The sequence below is a fragment of the Buteo buteo genome, chromosome 4 (genome assembly GCF_964188355.1).
Source record: "Buteo buteo chromosome 4, bButBut1.hap1.1, whole genome shotgun sequence".
NCBI classification, from domain to species: domain Eukaryota; kingdom Metazoa; phylum Chordata; class Aves; order Accipitriformes; family Accipitridae; genus Buteo; species Buteo buteo.
The window spans coordinates 47,717,697-47,736,879 of record NC_134174.1 but is presented as its reverse complement, the minus strand read 5'-3'; the positions used below and the strand labels follow the sequence as shown (position 1 = coordinate 47,736,879).

Genomic DNA, 19,183 nt, shown 5'->3' with positions numbered 1-19,183 from the left:
TCAGTATATACACACACCTTTCTTTACACCATCCCCTTAGCTTCTACTAGGCTCGTAATTCAGACAGTCCTCAAGGTTTCAGGGATCCTGAAATCTTTGTTACAGGAAATGAGGTACCTGGCAAAGGCTCACCCACCAAGCCCAAGCCTAGGTAAAAAGCAGAGCAAAACTGGAGAGCCCTCTTCTTCAGGCTCATATCTGACAAGACGGAAGCTGAACACTAGCTAGACTGTGATAGCCTCCCCCCTCTTCCCCGATAAGTAGGCATATAAATAAATAAATAAACGGCATCCTAACTGCACTGAGAACTCAATAAAACAATCACATCAAATATGAGGAGGTATAAATCTCATGTCTGCACAGGTAACCCACTCAATTGCTTTTATTATGGCTCAGCCTGACTCCATTTATTACCATCCGTGGCCTGGGTGAAGGATGTTTGCATGGAGGGTGGTCTCCTGGTGAAATCCTATCCCTGGAACAGTGACAATCAGCCCATACAGAGGTGGATTTTGGTGGGGAGACCAAAGGCAGATCCATCTGTCTGCATGAAAACCAATCAATAACCCTGTAACTAGACCCCTTGTTGCTGGGAAATGGACAACACAATAGTTCAATCCTGGAGCCACAGGAGAGGAATAGCTGTGGTTGGGGTGTGAAGAATGACGGGATGTATGCATGAAATGTTTGAGACATATGGACAGAATATGTCTGTCCATATAGATATTGAGGAGGAGTGATGGGATAGGAGCGTAGAGGGTACATTTATATATATAGTAGGCAAATTTGAAAGGTTGATGTGTTCAGAGGTGGGTATGGGGAAGGAAAAAGCAGAGTTATATTGTGGTTTTTTTAATAGGACATTTATGCGGGGACTGTGAGTGCAATGCAGATAGGTACCTCTGAGGAAATGCGCCTGCTGGTTGGACACTACATATGAGTATATCAGTATATGGCAGGGAACATGTATCTCTAGACAGGCACGTAGATGGTGACACAAAATGCTGGTAGGCTAAAGGAAGCATATGCGGGAGTTCGATGTGGTCGGGGAATGATATTCCTTTGTCCTCTGTCCAGCTTGGGATTTATGTGTGTTCTAGTTTTGACAGAGAGGAGGAAGAGTGATGTGCCAAAAGCCTGAACTAACGGACTGTGGGTTCACAGATACACTTCCCCGAAAATGCTATGTATGAAACATTTACCCAAACATCCCTGTTAAATCAGGAAGGGAGATTCTGGTGGCTTGTCTCTGCCTGTAAGAAAAATAGAAATAGGACATTTCTTGCTGCTGTCATCCCTAGCTCTGCAGTTCCTGTAGTGTTTCCAAAATCTGCACAGAGTATTGTTTCCTGGGCTTCTAGCAACTCCCCCAACACACGCACACACACATACTCACAGAGATATGCTGGAGTTTGCCTCTATTAATTATTTTCTCCTGAGGGCCAATTTAGTTTTTATTCCTTTGGCTCCATTTTGAACAGTTCCTCCTTCTAAGATAAGCACCCTCCCATCTCTGCAGAGTCCAAGGCACAGGGTTAAACATCCATCTCTGGTTGGGAGCCAAATTGCATCAAGAACAGCAGTCAGCTCTGCTCAAAATGCCCATCACTGTATTTCAGTTGAGAGGGGTGGTATCCATGTTTTGCAAGGCAGATTGATGTGTGTTCATTGATTTATAAAAGGAGAAGCGGAGACTGCGACCAGACAACAAAGTCAAAAAAGAAACCCTCACATATCTGTCAGACAGGATGCCCCACTTCTAGTTTCAGGGAAGTTTGGATGGTTCCGGCAACAGTAACAGTACCCATTTCTTTGGTCAGGGAGGGTTAATATCCCAGCCCTTTGATTCCTGGAACTACTTCTCATTTCTTTAAGGAGGGCTGAAATATGAGGGCAATCTCATTACACCACTACCCATTTTCAAGCTCTCACTTTAAAATTGTGATAGAGTTTTTGGGCACTAACATTTGGGCGCTTCTTAAAGGGACCATTGCCTTTCAACATACTCATGTTTCTCTAAAAATTCCTTTAATAACAATTTTTGCTCATCTACCTTTAAAAAGAAAGATCGCAGCACAACATAGCTATGTAACAGTGCCTGCTGTTAGAATTTGCCTAAATTAGGCCCTTTCTTGGTTGTTTAAATTTAGGCTTTCAAGCTTGAAAAATTATACATTTATACATAAATTATATGTACACAAAAAATACATACACACTTATTTAAAAAATCAATATGGAAGGGAGGAGATGTAGAAGAGAAGAGGAAAGGAAGGAATAATACTTCTGAAGATAAGGAGATTGTGTTTGCATACTGAGTGCATAGGGGAAGTGTATTTCTGGGATGTGCTACGTACAAATGGGCCAAGGCTGTGTAAGCAGGGACAGAGTGGAAAGTGTGCAGTGTCACAAAGTCCCTCTCCCTACAGAACAAACAGCAAATTCAGAGTTTTAAAGAGACCATGTTTGTGGTGCTGTCTCTGGCAGCCAGCCAGCCAGCCACAACACGAAGCTTCCAGAGCGGGTGGAGAGCACAGCTGGGGGGAGTTGGGGGAGGAAAGGGCAAGAGATAAGAGTGGAGTGAAAGGCTAAGGCAGATTTGACTTGGATAGTGTCAAAACCAGACCAGCTGTGGTTTTACAGAAGGCAGTCTTAGCCACTGTGCCAAACAAGATGCAGAGAGTCATGCAGTATTGACATCCAACTCCCTTACATGGCTTTAACGATTTCAGGCTACATGTGTGCCTGTGTCAGGGGTCTGTGCGTATGGAGGCAGCCAGGATGGGGACAGAGTAAGTCTGTCTGATTGTGTGCAGATTCTTGTGAGGTGCACAGGCTGGAGAGCAGGGAGGAACTGCATGGGTGAGTTTGTATGCTTGCACATGAGAGAGCATGTGTAAATTTGTAAAAAGATGACTGCCATGATTCTAACCCCCTTTTGTGGATTACGTGAATTTTTGTGACTTGCAAATATTGAAGGAAAGATGCATGCCTGTAGGTGACCCCCCTGTGGGTCTTTGTGCCCAGCTGGCAAAACTGCCAGAGCTGGTGGCACAGGGAGACATGAAATGGAAGGGAGTGTGGCCCATTTCAGGTGGATGTGTACACAAGGAAATGCTGCTGGCACAGTGAGAGGCAAGGGATAAAGTGATCCTGGGGAACAGTCTTCAGAAGAGGGCAAGAGGAGGGTGCCAGCCCTGTAAATGAAGCCTTTGTACTGCTTAGAGCACCACCTTTCCAAAATGAAAGCACCTTCTGCACCTTTTGAAAGTGCTCCTGGATCATTCTGTGCACAGTGAAGTAATTTGAGCATGGAAACCTGGGTGCATTTGTGCAGATAGACCGCTGAGTCTCTATTGTTCTACCAGACAATCTTCTCTGTAATGGATATTTGGGTGAGACATGCCCTATACCCCATGACATGTGTACAAGGAGGAGAGTGGTCATATCACTAGGGCAACATGTCCAGCTGGGAGTATTGACTTATAGCAAGTAGGTATTACTGGTCTGTGTAAGAACTAAGAATAGTCTTATCCATGGAAACAATGCCGTAACTCTGCAGTTGCATGCAGGGAGTCATAGGGGCAAGCAAAGGCATGGCAATACACGTCTTGGGAAGCCTGTCTAGTTTTGTGGGGCTCTGCACAAGATTCTGCGTGACTGCTTCCCGATGGCAAGGCAATTGTGTGAATGCAGTGATGAACTGTGGCTGTGAACAGATGCATGAGGGGGTCCTAGCAGTGGTCATATCTTTGTCAGCAGTTCTTTTGGGTAGGCCTGGGGATAAGGTGCTATGGCAGCCATACCAACAATGTGCTGGGGAGAATGCAGCTGGGGAGATAGGCAACGTCAGTAACACAAACGTGTGCGAGAGTGTGTACAACAGAGTGGCATCTGCTGAGATGTGTGAACAAAGAAGGCGTATGGCAGGGCGAGTGCACATATGCACAGAGACGCCTCGTACAAATGTGGGGACATGTACCTGTTGGGGGTACCTAGTGCATCTGAGGGAATGAGGGGTGTATATGGTGTGATATATTTGTCAGGGAGTGGACATGTGCTAGTTCATCTGATAGATGATGCAAGAAGGGGATAGCTGGGGATAGTGGGGGCAGAGGGGGTTACGCTAAAGGAGGTATTTCTAATGATAGCCATAGTTTAATGCACTGGACTCTGCCCTCCTCTCCTCTCCTCTTCTCTCCCCTCCCCTCACACTCTTCTCCTCATTACCCAGGTTATCTTGTTTGGGTTAAGAGGCCAATTTCAACAGACTATAATTGAAGAGTGAAGAGAATCTGATAAGATAAGGAAGGGACATCATTCCTCAAGGGATCAATAGAGGTTTCATGTTCCTTCTTCCCCTGCTGTGTCCCTAACACGCTAACACTCTGTGTCCATGGGCCTGGTTTATTTGCTCTGCTTGTCTGCAAGCCCGGAAAGGAAGCGTGGGAGTAGGGGGGGCTGTAGCCCCCATCTATCACACAGCCAGAGCAGGGGAGGGGGCATAAGGAAGGGGCAGTGGGAACACCGGTGGTGATAGGTCCCTCCTGGGAGCCAGGAGGAGGCAGGGAGGTGACAAGCCTGATGCCCTCCTGGCTCTGGCAGGGGCACAAGCTCACAGGGGAGGTGTTCACCTTTGGCTTTTTATCTCGGTGTTGTGCTCTGCAAGGGAAGGATATTGATAATTTGTCTAGATTGAGACTCGCTTTTCCTAGTGTCCCCAAGCAGACAAGCTCAGAGCTTTTTATAAGCACTCATGGTGTGACCTCTCAGGGCACCTCAGGGTGAGGGAGGTATAATTACCCCTACCACAAGGAGGGCTGGTAGCTGCTCCTGATTAGGTTTATGTTAGGATCTGAGGTTCAGACCTGACGGCCCCAGTATCTCATAAGCCATTCTTAGCAGTTTTTGGACCAAACCAGCATGAGAGCATCCCCTTGAGAAACATGGAGCTGCCTCAGCAGTGAATCCAGGTCCCTTCATGGCAGGGCTGCCAGGGCTCCCATGCTGCACAGGCAGAGTTTCTTCTGCTCCTGCCTCATGCCCCTTGGCAGGAAGATGCACACCTCACACAAGTGATGTGAGATCCATACGGACCCACGTGCAGGGATCAGCGCTGCCTGGTGCTCAGGCAGCCGGGGCAGTGCAAAGAAGTCCCTCCAGGAGGCCCAGCCTCTCGCACCAGGCGAGCGCTGCGGATGCTCCCCTGTCCCTGCGGCCGGCATAGGGATGCTCGGGCATGGGGAGAGGAGCTGAGAGGTCAGCACGGTGCAGGATCCAATGCAGATCCCATACAACAGGGCTGGGCAAGTTTCTGGAGAGCCTGAGACACAGAGGGGTCTGGGGCTGAGATATCTTCTTCCAGCTGATTTCTTTTTTATTTTTTAACACCCAGAGAAACAGACACGGAGAGCAAGTCAGTCATGCAGTGAGCATGTGGCAGAGTTGGGAATACAACCCAGATCCCCTGACTCCCAACCTCAGGCTTTAACCACTAGACCATGCTTCCCTCTAAGCCACCTTGAACTTTCCTCAGTGAGGATGGGGGCTACTAAGCCTCTGTGGGCTGCAGTTTACCAAGCTGTCAGGAGTGTGCTCACTGGACCGCCTCACCAGAGACAGCCTTCCTCACGCACGCTAAAAAAGTTGAAAAGAAATTCATTTCATGGCCGGTGGTTGCTTAAAAAAGGCGATTCCAGCATATGTATGTGATAAATGTTAACTGTGCATTAATCGCATTAAAGAGGACCCTATAAACTTTTCATTTCTAATTAAATTCTGGCCGGTGATTCTGGCAAAGCCAGCACACTCTGGGCCTTTGTTTATGTGGAAAATTAAAATGCAAATACAATGGAATTTATTTCCATTACTAGAGTGATATGCTGGGCTCCTCTGTTTAACAGCCTCCAATTATTTTCAAACAGGTCTCTCTCTCTCCCCCCCTTTCTCCCCCCTCTCTCCCTTCCTCACTCCCTCATTTTTTTTTCCTCCCCCTATTACCCTGATGCTGCTACCCCAGTGTGAGGGGTGGGAGCTGGTAAAGCAGTGAGTGGGCTAAGGATGGTGTCATCTGTTCAAGGTCAAATGCAGGCAAGAATACAGAGAAAGAAGCGGGGGGGGGGAGAGTGGGAGAGCACAAACAAGGAGGCAGGGGAAGTAACAAGGCTTAAGCTAATGCAAGGAGGAGTAAGGATTTACCTGTTAGCAAGCTCACTGAAAAATACAAGCTAAACTCACTGGCTTGCTAAATCCCAGCCATATAGATGACCTGACTGAGAGGGGTCACGGGTCTTTCCCTGATGGGATATTTTGGTGAGACAGTACAGTTGAGAGCTCTCTCTGGAAGTTTTCGGGATCTTCACAGCCCTTTTCATTGACTTTGTCTGGATGTGACTGCTGCTGGGCCAGATCCTGATGGCTGAGGAAGCACAGAACAGGCCCAATGGCAGACACATTGCCTGTGCAGAGCAAATAAATCCATGCGGTAGTGACACATAATCATCAGCTGAAAAATAACTGAACTCTCTTGTTCATTTCCAAGGGACTAAATGTGGCTACACTGTCTTAGGGCATTAGTGCACAATATCCACACAAGTCAGAAGCCGTTGCACAAGCCCAGAGATTCATTGTACATTTAAAATTTCTTAACACATATATTTACTGCTAAATGCTGCTGACATAGAATCCCATTCTTTCTTACATATAGAAGAGACCCAGGTCAATTCAGACATGGGAGCATTGCCAGGCACTCACACACAGATCAGAGGCATCTGCTAACTGACACAGATGCCCTGCTATGCATTAATATAGAAAGTCACAGAAGATGACCCTTGCAAAGGCAAGTATGCACTTTGCTGTAGGTGTAGGTAGTCATTTGTAGGTTACTTCACAGACTCAGTCGAATCTATTTGAAACTGCACAGTGTAGTCTGGCGTATATTTGTGAATTAACCTAGGATACGGAGACTTACCCAAAAACGTAACTGAAAAGTCTTAGCAAACCCTCTGAGTGCACCAGAAGGCACACATACATGTAAACATATTCACATAGCCTTAGAAATACATCGACACGCACACACGGTTTTTCCAAATAAGTGGCCACAGACCTTGAAGTATGCGGCTGAGAACCAGCCAGATGTGCCACCCCGTGTGTCGCACACACGTGAGCGGCGTACCCTTGGCACGCCCTGCTGGCAGGGAGAGCTCAGGAGCCAAAGGGATATTCTTTTAGTGCATGTGAGCATCTTAAGGAATCACCTAGTGTAAATGATCCTGCCCCAGCCGAGACCGGGAAACAGGAGAAGGACACATTCACTTACAACACTGAAAAGAGGCCATTACCCAGTCAAACAACCCAATCCCTGACATCATTATTCAATACACAGGAGCCCTGAAATGCACACTAACTCAATCACAGAGACACACGATTACAAAATAATACTGATGGAATCAATGAGACAGACATGCGGTCATACAAAGCGCACCCACCCTGGTGTTAATACACAATAACAGCTGCCCAACAAGCGAATACAAAACAGCCATTCACGACCACAATGGCAAAACACAGGGCCACATTCTCAAATGAGACTGGAAAACGCTGGAGACAAAACCCGGAGGGGTTTTTGTTTTTGCCAGAGGGGTCTTAGAGCAAAACTTAGGGCGTGGGCAAAATCTAGCTATTGTCAGCCTGGTGAGTAACAAATAGTAAAAGCCTCGGTGAGGAGGGCGCTGAGCGCGTTCATGTCTTAGTGAGGCTGGTGGACCCCCAGGGCACTCAGGACCATGCAGAATTGCACCCACAGCCATTGAAATAGACTGGTCTAGTTAAGTGACACCTTTGCTCAATGACCAAAAGCATCATGTGGTCACTTTTAACACAAGCAGGGAGGGGTGCATGACATTCAAGACTTATCGTAACACAAGCCAACCTAAGAAAGCAAAACCTACTGATTATCAGAAACGGAACACATCCACGCTATGGACAGATGCAAATGCTGTTCAGCACCCACAGCCACAGAACCATCTCACAGACATCGTCTGCAAAATAGCGCAAGCCTCTTCCCAAACAACAGCAGCACACCCAAATCTATCACAGTGCTAGTGTCTTTCCCCTTCAGAGAGGGAAAAATCAAAGTGCACACATAAAACATGCTCATAACGCCACAAATAATCGACCTTCCTTGTGCCTCGCAGACTGTGCCAGAGCATGCTAACCCAAGCGCTTAACACAAGGCCCGAACGTCCGGCTTTTGCAAATCCTGCATGATCTTCTTGGGAGGGAGACAGGGGAACTGGACTCTAAGTCCTTTCCCTGGCACAGGAGGCATCAGTTCCTACTAGGTTGCGTGCACAAGAATATGCCATTATTGAAAAAGCCAGCAAGGCCAGGGGAAGACTGCCGTCAGTTGTGTGTGCCTGCGTGCGTTATGTGTACAGGAATTCCCCTTCCTCTACCGAGTGCCACTGCTTGTAGCCATTAAAAAGCCCAGGTCCTCATGCTGGGTGTTCAGTGAGTATTGATTCAGTCTGCAAGCAATTTTAATATTTCTTCAGGGACTTTCCAGCAACAGCACAAGTCATTAATTCACCCTCCCAAATTGCTTATTCAATAGCAGGAACATGGCTCCTGAATAAAGTCCCAGAATTTATGTGACTCACATGAGTCAGGAGGTCAAACAACTGTTATGGAGCGAAGTTAAAAATCCAAATAAAATATTGACACTTTTTTGGGGAGTGGGAGGAGGGGGAAGGGGGAAGGGAAAGAAAAGGTATTTACAATAGGGTTTTGTTGCAATGCCCCCAGGATAAAGAACGGAAAGAGATTGAAGACAAGTTGGAGTTTGTAAAATCAATGGGATTTATTGCATATCCGCTTGGCATTTAATAACTCCTTCCTTTCCACCTCCCCCTGCTCTGTATGTACATGGGGGAGATCAACTCTTCAACAAAACTACAAATAGCCAGCCACAAAGTACACAGATGGACACCCGAACACCAACACATGAAGGCAGGCACATGCAGGGATGAATGTTACTGTAAGGCAGTGGCATAGCATCAGAAGATCCTCTCATGACCTAGGGTCTTGACTGAGCTAGACAGAGCCCATCACACATGGCATTACATATGCCCATGTAGTAGCAGATAATCTATGTCCACTGTCTTTGTAAAAAAAAGATGGGAGGGGAGACTGAGGCACAGAGTGAATTAAAGGATCCAGCTCAGTCACAGAACCCATCAGCGGGGTGGCTGGATTAGGATCCAGGTCTCCTGATGCCCAGTTAGTGGTTTTGCTGCTGAAGGATGCTCCCTTTTATGGGAATGAAAGCACACACAGTGACCGAGATTAGACTGCAAGAAGGCATCCGTCTCACAGGAGGGACACACAAACCACACAGGAAGAAATGCATCCACAGACGCCACACAAGCCCATCCATATGCAGATAGATGCACACAGAGATACAAATACATACATGCTTCTACCGATCTCATTGCTATTCAGAAAGCACCACAGCCAGATTAGACACAGAAGTAGAAACATACCTGGAGACAGGCATACATGCAAATGACTGTGTATACAAATGCAGAAGCACATACATGCATCCACTGATACATCAGTATAGCCTTGTACAGCTGTATATCCCCACCGAAAAAGTCACTCAGACTGGTGTGTTGCTACAAACCTAGATTTTACTTACAGTGGTATCTTTAGCTAGCTGCACGTAAACGGATGCCCCCACACACTTAAATGCATTCTGCACAAGCATATTAATATATAGGACTGTCTTCTTATTATATTATATTGGTAACTGTTTCAGTGAAACTATGCTAATTTTCTAGCAAAGATCTGAGACCGTAGTAGCCGTCAAACAACATTTATTCATTAGCACTAACTCCATAAAAAACAAGTGCACAAAAATATAGCCTATCTAATCAAATAGTACTTGATGGCTTAGGATATTTAAGTGGGCTTTCTTTGTTTTATTTGGGTTTTTTTGTTTGTCTGGTTGACTTTTTAGCAAAGATTTAGGGCAGGTGCTTTCTCTGAGTTGAGATTTTCCAAAAGGCAATTTTTCAAGGGCTCTTTTGCATTGTGATAAAAATAGTGTTTGACAACATTTTCCTCCTAAGACGTCTTTTGACCAAATACACAGTATGGTTTTAAAATTAAGCAAGGTAATGAAGAAAAGTTTGAAATTTCCATAATGATGCTTAAAAAAGATTAATATTTTTGCATTAAAATATGCTTCTGTGTTATTTCTAAGATTGTTTTGTTCATGATTGATCTTGCAACTGCAACTTTAAAAATGGCAAGATAGAATCTTTGGACCACCTTATGCTACTTCCTCCTGTCTTCTTAGACTACAATATATTTAAGATAAAAATGTAAAGTTAGTATAGTTTTTTTAATACCACTGCCTACATTCCTCTGTACTCCTCTACCTATGAATCCCAATTGCATCTGATCTTGTCCAATCTAAGTTAGATCAAAAAAATGAAATACATGCTAATTTACAGCTGGAGGTATTCCAATTTGTTAGGTGAACAAGGACTTAATTTAGATTAAGGGGACCATGTTTTGAAACAATGGAGCTGGATAAAATCACTAAGATTCTGTAGAATATTGTGATTTTCAGAAAGAATATCTTGTAATTTGCAATACAGTATTCCACTGCAAAAGCCTAAACTGTAAAATTTATAACTCAGGTCTTCAGACAGTGTTAAAGAATTGCTGCACCTCTTCTATGTTTACCCCAGCTAGTGCCTGGCTCAGTGTGTCAAGCTCTGGACAAATCAGTCTTAAAGATCACTAAAGCTCACAGGGAGAAAAGTTGCCTGCCTAGGGATGAAGAAACACTTGTGCGTGTGGGAGGATCATTTAAACTGCTGCTCTTGGGAAGGTTATTTGTCAATTTGGAGTTGTTGAAGGAGTCTCAGCTGAGATGGTTTCACTGACAGGGAATAGGCAACAGGCTTTTTTACACAGGGGCAAATGAGAAAATTAATCTGAATTAACTTTGCAAGTGCATTGGTTAAAAGAATTAAAACATTGTTGGGATGCTCATTCAAAATTTGAGTGTCCTAAATTGAATTTAGGTTACTTCATTTCCAAAGTGAATTAAGCTAAACTAAATTAAAGCTGTAGTTTAACTAGACCACTTAAATTTCACACATTCAGTTAACTCAAATTAGTTGTTTTGCACAGCTATATGTAGGTAAACCCTTAGATTGCTAACTCCTATGGACAGAGATTGTATTTGTATGGAGGCCAGGAAAAGGGGACCCACAAGTCTACTGTACTGTATCAGCCATCGCGATTGTAACAGAAAAAGATAGAAATAATAGGTTGTTGAAGGCCCACAGAAACCCATAGCTCTGCAGTTAATCGGATGGATGCCAGATATGTGATTTAGAAATAGAGCAGATCTGTATTCACAAACTTACACAACTATGCAAATGTACACACAGGTTTCGGCCTTATAATACAGCAAGGTTCCACATTAATTATGTATCAGTATTCAGATATGTTAGCTGTGACATCATTGATATTATAGCCTTGTTATGGATGAGTTCTAGGTGGTTATGACTTATTATTTGTAATAACTGTGCTTGGTGCTGTACAAAAACATCCATATAGCTAGCTGGTGATGGTTACAAGCCACAGATCTGAACAGCCTATTTGCCCATTAAACTCTGTTAAAAACTGTAATGGTTGAATAAATGTTTATTAATTCTTCATGGGGTCTGAATATATAATATGTGACCCAAATGTCTAACTCCATATAGCCACAGTTATAAATGCAGACCTATGGGCAAAAATAAACAAGTACGCACATTGTGTGGTAAATTAAAACACACTAAGAGACAAATGCTAGTGCATTTGCAAACACAATATAGATATATAAACAAACATATAGCTTGTATTCTCTAAACATTAGACCTGATAGTGACTTACATGAGCCAAGCAGACTGGCTACAGATTTGTCTTTTCATTACAAAAAGATGGCTGTGTCCTATAAATATGAAAACTAGACTCTCTTTTACAGAGATGGGCATCAACTTTATGCTGGGAGCCTATGTAGCACCTGCACCCTGAAGTGCTCGCCTATGCCTGACTGCTTTGGGTGGCATGATGCAGCAAGGAATAAATGATACCAAGACTAGTGAAGACTAGAACAGGAAGGGAAAGATTCAGGTTCTCTGTGGAAATTTTCAACTTTTCAATGTGGTTTTGAATGAGAATTTTAATAAAATTCTACAGCTACATTTCAGTGTAGTTGGAACTGCTATTTCAAGAAAATCTGAATATATTATTCTAATTTTAACTTTTTTAGCATAGTCTCTCATTCACCCTAAAGGTCATTTTCAAGGGAAAAAACCAATTTTTCCATTCTGATAAGGCTTAAATTCTTCTCACAATTTTGTTAATTTCTTTAAAACCCAAGGTAAAAATAACTTTGGATCTAAACTGACACATTGCCAGCACTGTTTTTGTTTTGATTTTTGGTGAACATCTTCTACTGGTAAGGGGTCCACTCTGAAATTTTCACCAGTTCTGACAAATGTACGGGAGTGACACACAATGACACCCCTGTAAAGGGAATCACTTACCCAACACACACAAGCACGTACTGCAGTGGAGCACTCTGCAGGATACAGAGAAAATACACAATGCTGCCAAGCCCCAAAGTTAAGAAGTCCTGAGTCAATACCCTGCAAAAGGAAGAGACTGGCATAAAGTTTACAAGGCTGTAAATAAGAATGTATTTGGGTTTTTTTTCCTTTGCCTCCAGTTCTGGCCCCTTGGGAGGCAGCCAGGTCCCACTTCCACCTGGTCTTTGCAGCCATGATAGCCAGAAATACCTTGGTATTAAATGAAAGCTGAAATAATTGCTTATCTTCAAGATCTGAGGTTTTACACAAAATACCTGGTATGGCATAACTTGCAAGAGAGTTGAGAATGTTATCTACATTTATCTGATCCCTCCCAGTTCAAGACTCCTTTCCTAGCACACACATGTCTTCTGTTAATCAAAATGAATGTCCACAAGGAATTCAGCACAGACTCCTGAATTTTAATAACTGGAAATGGGCTCAAAGCAAAGCTTTCAATTAAAAGTTCCCATGCTCCAGATTAAGATATTTAACCTTGGCAAGCCCATGTGTTTCTGTAGGTCTTCTTAACTCACCTGCTGGCACAGCCGCTGTTCTGACAGCTCCAGCCCGTGCTGTGTGGCAGTCACTGGTGTGCTGGCAGCTCGTGGGGCTGTACCCTACGCCAGCTCCATGCTGCTGCAGCAACGCTGCTAGCAGGACCCAAGCTGGCCAGTCTGTAGGTAACAGAAGATGTCACTTTGAACTGCAGTCATTGTAGTGTAGGTGTACTTTTAGAACATGATTAATTCCTAAGAGCTCAAAAATTTCTGGGCATTTTCAAGGCAGAAATCTCTTGCTAATGAAGGGGACCTAGCCACCGTCAATGCTTCTCTCCTGCTCTCTTTCCTGTGGCTTGTCGTTTTTGAAGCTTTTGGTCTTCTGTTGCAAAGATTATGAGTGTTGAGGGGGAATGGTAGGTCTGTAGCTGCTGGGATGGATACTTTCATGGGAGGTGCGAGTTGAACATCTGCTCCGTGGTTGCCTATGATATTAGAATTTGGACTTGATGACCCAGGTGGTTCCTCCCAGGCCTGTGTTTCTACATCCAAGACCAGCAGAACTCTTTTTGTCCTTTAAGATTTCCTTAATTCACCTTAAACCCAGGATGTCAAACATCTACACCCAGGATCAAATTTGCTTCCAATATTTTGTAAACTGTATGACATCTTCTAGATGTTTGGATTTTAATGAATTGCTGGCTTTCCTGACTGTGAAGAAAGCCTTCCAAATGTGAACTGAGTGTAATAAAAGTAGAAACACCTGCCTGAGGACATTTCTATGCTGCAGTCACTGCTTGACTGCAGCTCATGTAGATATATACTTTAGCCAGCTTTAAGCCAGCCAGCCCAGGTCCTGATGGCTCTGTAGCCACACCTTTGCACAACACAGCAACTATTCAAGCACACCTTCTGTTTCCCAGGTGGGTTTTGCACCCTAAAAGAAATCCACTTGGATGAATGGGGAAATGTTTCTTAAAGCCTAATGCAGCAATTTATTCTGGGACGTTACAGAATAAACCCCATCAATGCTCTCAACCCCATCCATACCAGTGGCATGAAGTTGTGTGTTACTGCTCAGCAGAATGAGTTGGCAGGCCAACCTCCTGCCTGGCAGATCTCCCCCCTCGCAGAAGGCAGGCATCTTCACCTTTTTTTCCCTCCACCCCTCTTCCTTATGTCCGGACTTGTACCGTGTAGCACAGCAGAACTGGAATGGGCAGAGATCTGCTAGAAGCTGAATGTTAATGCTCTGCTCAAATTAAATGAAATAAAACCATATGGTGTCATCATGGGTCACTGATTTAAAACAACAAAAAAATCCTAGCTCCTCTCTAAGCCCTTCAGATAGTAAAACTGCTGCTGTGAATTCTGCCTCTCCTCAGAGTGCAGCCAAGAAACGCAGTGAAAGAAAAGGGCAGGATTGGGCTTTCTCTTGCGTTTGAAGTGAGCAGGCTGACCTGGAACAAAGTGGCACTTTTTTCCCCATGTCTTCAGGCATGATGTCAGTGTAGCTCCAGTGAAGTTGATGGACCTACACAGATTAACAGCAGATGAGGAGTCAAATCTTCTCAGGGAGGGCTGGGATTGTGTTTTGACATATGTAAGGCATCTCCATTTTGACCTCTCATCTATTTGGAAGCTTCGGGAAAATAGATAATCCCTCTTTAGGCACCTTTTAGGACTATCAATTTATCTATCTAATCAATCTAATTAATCTGTCATATTTGTGCTTATATACTAATGTAGTAAATGATCACCCTTCTTCACTCCCTTTCCAAAAGGTGGAGAGAAAGAAATGCAATTTTCATGACAGGAGAGAGTTTGAATATGTGAATATTGCTCGTGGCCCCTGAATATGGCAGGGTTTGAAGGCATTCTGCTGTCTTGGCAGGGAGCGCCAGAGCCTCAGGCCAGCTAGCAAGGAAGATGAGTCCACTGCTCCTGCCAATGTCAGCTGTTGTTCTGAGGGTTGCAAGTGTTGCAGTAGATTTTGAGAGCAGTAGGAGAAGCTACTGCCCTCCCATCCTAATGGAAATTATGTTGTGGCTTTTGGGGGGCAACCGCCGCTCTGATCTTCCCAACTACATCTGCTGCTGCAAATTCAAACACAACCACCAAAGCCAGTGCAGCTGAAATACAGCTCCTGTTGCCTTTGTGTACCTCCCTTCCCTTCACGTACAGCCACTGTCAGCAGGGTACATGTCACTTCTGCTTCAGGCAGGGGAACGAAGCCAATACTGTGCTACAGCTCGCTGAAGCACTTACTTGGCCCCTGTTATTAGAGAGTCTGAGCCCTTCGCTCCTCCTTCCAGCTGTCCTCACTGTGCCCCAGGTGGCACGGCAATGCTCCTATCTTCACACTTCAGGCAGGAAACAGAGCACAGAGAGAAATGCCATTTGTCCAAAGTCTTGGTGAGAGTCCATGACAGAGCAAGGAACTGAAGACCTTTCCCCAAGTCAGATTAGGCTCTAACTATCAGACTTTCTATTTCCCTTCCTTCACCCCCCAAATCCCTTGGTTGTTTTTCCTCACCATGCTATGAAGCTTGCTTTCCATTTTGAACTTTGTGCAAACAAGACTTTTTTCCCCCCCTTTCTTTTGCTTGACCATGAATTCAGCTCTGTCTCGACCCGTGCACAGAAACATAAGACACTCTCCTATTTGAACCAAAGCCATGTTCAGAGCTCTTTATGCCTGTGCAGCACCAATCTGTGGGTGGGATATTGTTGGCTCCATGGGGGCTGTCACCAAGGAGCCCAAAGCTGCCTCTTCCCACCCCATGTTCTCCCTCTTTTCCTCAGGCACCCTTTGAGGCCAGCATCATTGGGATGGTCAGGAGCCCTTTTGTAGGAAGCAATCTGATGCAGAGAAGGCATCACTGTCTCACTTAGCCCTGCACCAAGTCCCCTGCAGGCTGCCTTGTCTCTACCGCCGGCACAGCCCGTGGCTCAGCAGTACAACCCTGCACTAATTAAGCAGTGCGGCACAGCAGGGTGTGTGTTCCTTGGCCATCACAGCCTCCCTTGGACACACTGCAGAGAAAAGGCTGAAGCTTCGCAATGTTAGCCTTCCAAGAACCGCTTTAATTGCCCAGTAATGCACACCCTGGGGTCTTGTAATGTGCTTCTAATATGGAGCATTTAAAATATGAATACTCCAAAACAATTACAGGGAGTTTGGTACTCTGCTGAGTGTATCCTTCCACTCTGAAAAATAATTCGTGACAAAGGAGTATGCTCAAAGTGAGGATACCAGTGCTTTCTGAAATCTGTCAGGGTCTCCTTGGGGCAGCAGGACACACCACTCTTTCTCTTAGTGCCAACTTCACGCTGTTCTTCCAGGATTAAAAGAATTGCTAGATTTGGACTCCAGATGATTCAGACCTACCTCATCTCCCTCTGACCTACCTCATCTCTCTCTGATCAGCGCTAATATGATTTTTTGTTTGAGATACTGTCTAAAGACTCTGCCAGCAACAGTTAGAGAGGAGAAACCACAGTCTATGTCAGGCTATAAGAGAGTTTGGATAGCCATGTCAGAGAGGCAAGGGACATTTCTTATGATCTGTCATTCTTTTAGCAAATAATTTCTGGACAGGTTTAAAAGTGAATTTTTACTTACTTATTTACAAGGAGTAAAAGAAAGTTCTACTTCTCAGAAAGGACTATGGCTCAGCTAATTTTAACTTCTAATATTTCTTTCTACATTCTTGACAAATTTGATTAGAGCTTGTTACAATTGTCATACTAGGAGAGATGATTTTTGGTGTGTCCATCTGTATTTAGAATCAGCAAAAGGAATTGCATTAAAACTGCTGAACATAATGAAATAGAAATCAAACATTGGAAATTCATGACCTAATGCTGAACATTTAAGAAAGTCAAAGGCATTTGGAAACAGGCAGTTGGTTTCAGCTGGAGCTGTATGCAGTATTAACTCTAGAAAGAGTTACTACAAGGCAACTATGGTAACTCATGAATTCCAGGAATGGATGTATAATTCACAGTATGATACTACGTACTGTAATGACATTATATGCCATTACTTAAGATAATATTGCATATTAAATTCAGATTGTGAAATGAAGTTCAGTTGCTTTACTGCAATCAAAGATCTATAAATGTCCTGTTGCTGAAACTTCAGAAGGTTATGTATTAAATCTGTGTACATTCTCCGAAACTCAAAGTAGACAACTTGTGCAAAAACCTCCCACTGGAAAATGAAAAATGGGAATTTACAGTAAGTTGCAGTTTATGCCCCTAATTAAACACAAATGCTGTTATTTGAGTCACTGACTGTGATGGAACTAGAGCAGGGATGAATTTAGTCCAAAGTGACAATTTCTTTTGGAGAAAAGAAAGACATTTGAAAATATCCACATTTACTTCAAGAAATCAGCACTGCTGACTGGTGTGCCAGGATTTGTGTCCTTTCTGCTTTTGGAAAGGGCTGAGGAAGTGTCCTTCAAAAAGGCTTGTCTTTCTCCAGTGTCTAGAGGCAAGAACAAGCCATCAAAGGCAGCAAGAGGTGATCAAGGTTTTGCTCCCTCTTACACAGCAGTAATCCAGAAATCCTAGGTTTGAGGCAGCACAGCTGGCTTAGTGTGTATTTCAGTCTCTGGTAAGGGGAAGAAGCTTTCAGCAATCTCAGAGTTTAAAGACAGCATTATTATGTTGCATCTGTTGCTACAGGACCAGGTCAGCTCTCTTCATCTTTCATCTGCTGTTTCATTAGGTGGTCTCGTGTAGGACAGACTCACTTGAAGCCTCTTAAAGCAGCAGCCACGATGCCTAGGTATCCTGCTGTTTATCACTGTCCCTAAATGAATAGACCCAGGGGGATGCACTGCCGTATTCTGTACTGAGCGTTAGAGTCCTGAAATTTCTCCTCTTTTCCTTAAAACTCCAGAGTTTGGTTGTGACTATAGGGAAAAGGAGCACTGCTGGGGAGAGCCTCTTCATGACCTGCCTCTTCTTTTAGCCATAGGAAATACCTTCTGCCGAAGACCTCATTAGATTCACTGTGCATTTGATGCCAAAAATTATTTGACCCAAGCCACTGGAGGTTGCACAACCAGAACTGCTCCCCTTTGCTCACTGTTTCCAGATACTTTCTCTTGACATAAAACCAGTTTCAGTCTTAGGAGGGGAATGTTTTTGAACAGAGCCTTTCACCCCTGGGTCACTAGCTGAAATCTGGCCCTGGTTGGTAGTGACCGAAAATCATTACCAGCTGATGGCTGCTTGGTGAAATGAGCTGGTGAGTCTCATTCCACTTCCTAATGGACACATCTCAATAAACACAGTCACAACTGGCACTAAGTGGCATTCTCAGCCAAGAGACCATGAACTGAACTGAATGGGGAAGGAGATTGACCCTTCCTCTTCATCCGCTGCCTGGGTTTTTGAAGCATTATGGACAGGCATTTTATATCACCATCATTTCACAGGCTGTTTTTACTCTAAATGGCTTTTTGAAACTTTGCAATTTTCATGCAGCATCATTCGGCACAGCCTGATTGGCCATCTCAGTATAATTAGGCTCATCTTATGGTTCTCCTCAGTAGAAGCTCAGCTGTCTGATACCACCTCCCAGTACCAATGGTGAATCTGATGTCATCTCAGTATGAATGGAACCGTCTAATATCACCTCAGTGCTAACAGGACGTTTTATAATATGTCATCTAAGGCTGCAGGGGAAATCTTCTAATCCATTCACTGCTACACTACAATAGAACATAACACAGTATAATGTGTAGGTTAACTTAGACACCCTCAGGCAGATTTTGGATAGATGGATGGATGGATGGATGGATAGATACATTTATACAAAGTATACATACATTATATCACTCTATTGATTTTTAAAAAGTTCCAGGTCTGTCTGGCTATAATGAGATTTTTGAACTTTGTGTTGCGATCAATGAGGGGAATATTATTGGCCTGGAGAATTGATATACCCGCTCTCTGTGGCTTGTTCTGCTCCTGGACTGCCCCTGCCCCCAAGGTGTACGATTCCATCAGACACTTAAC

The 19,183-nt window shown here is 44.1% G+C and overlaps 1 protein-coding gene across 4 annotated transcripts in view; it reads left to right on the top strand.

The window, feature by feature from the left end:
• PAX2 (paired box 2) overlaps positions 1–19,183 on the top strand; it is an 84,722-nt gene that overhangs the window by 13,409 nt on the left and 52,130 nt on the right. The window lies entirely within an intron of this gene.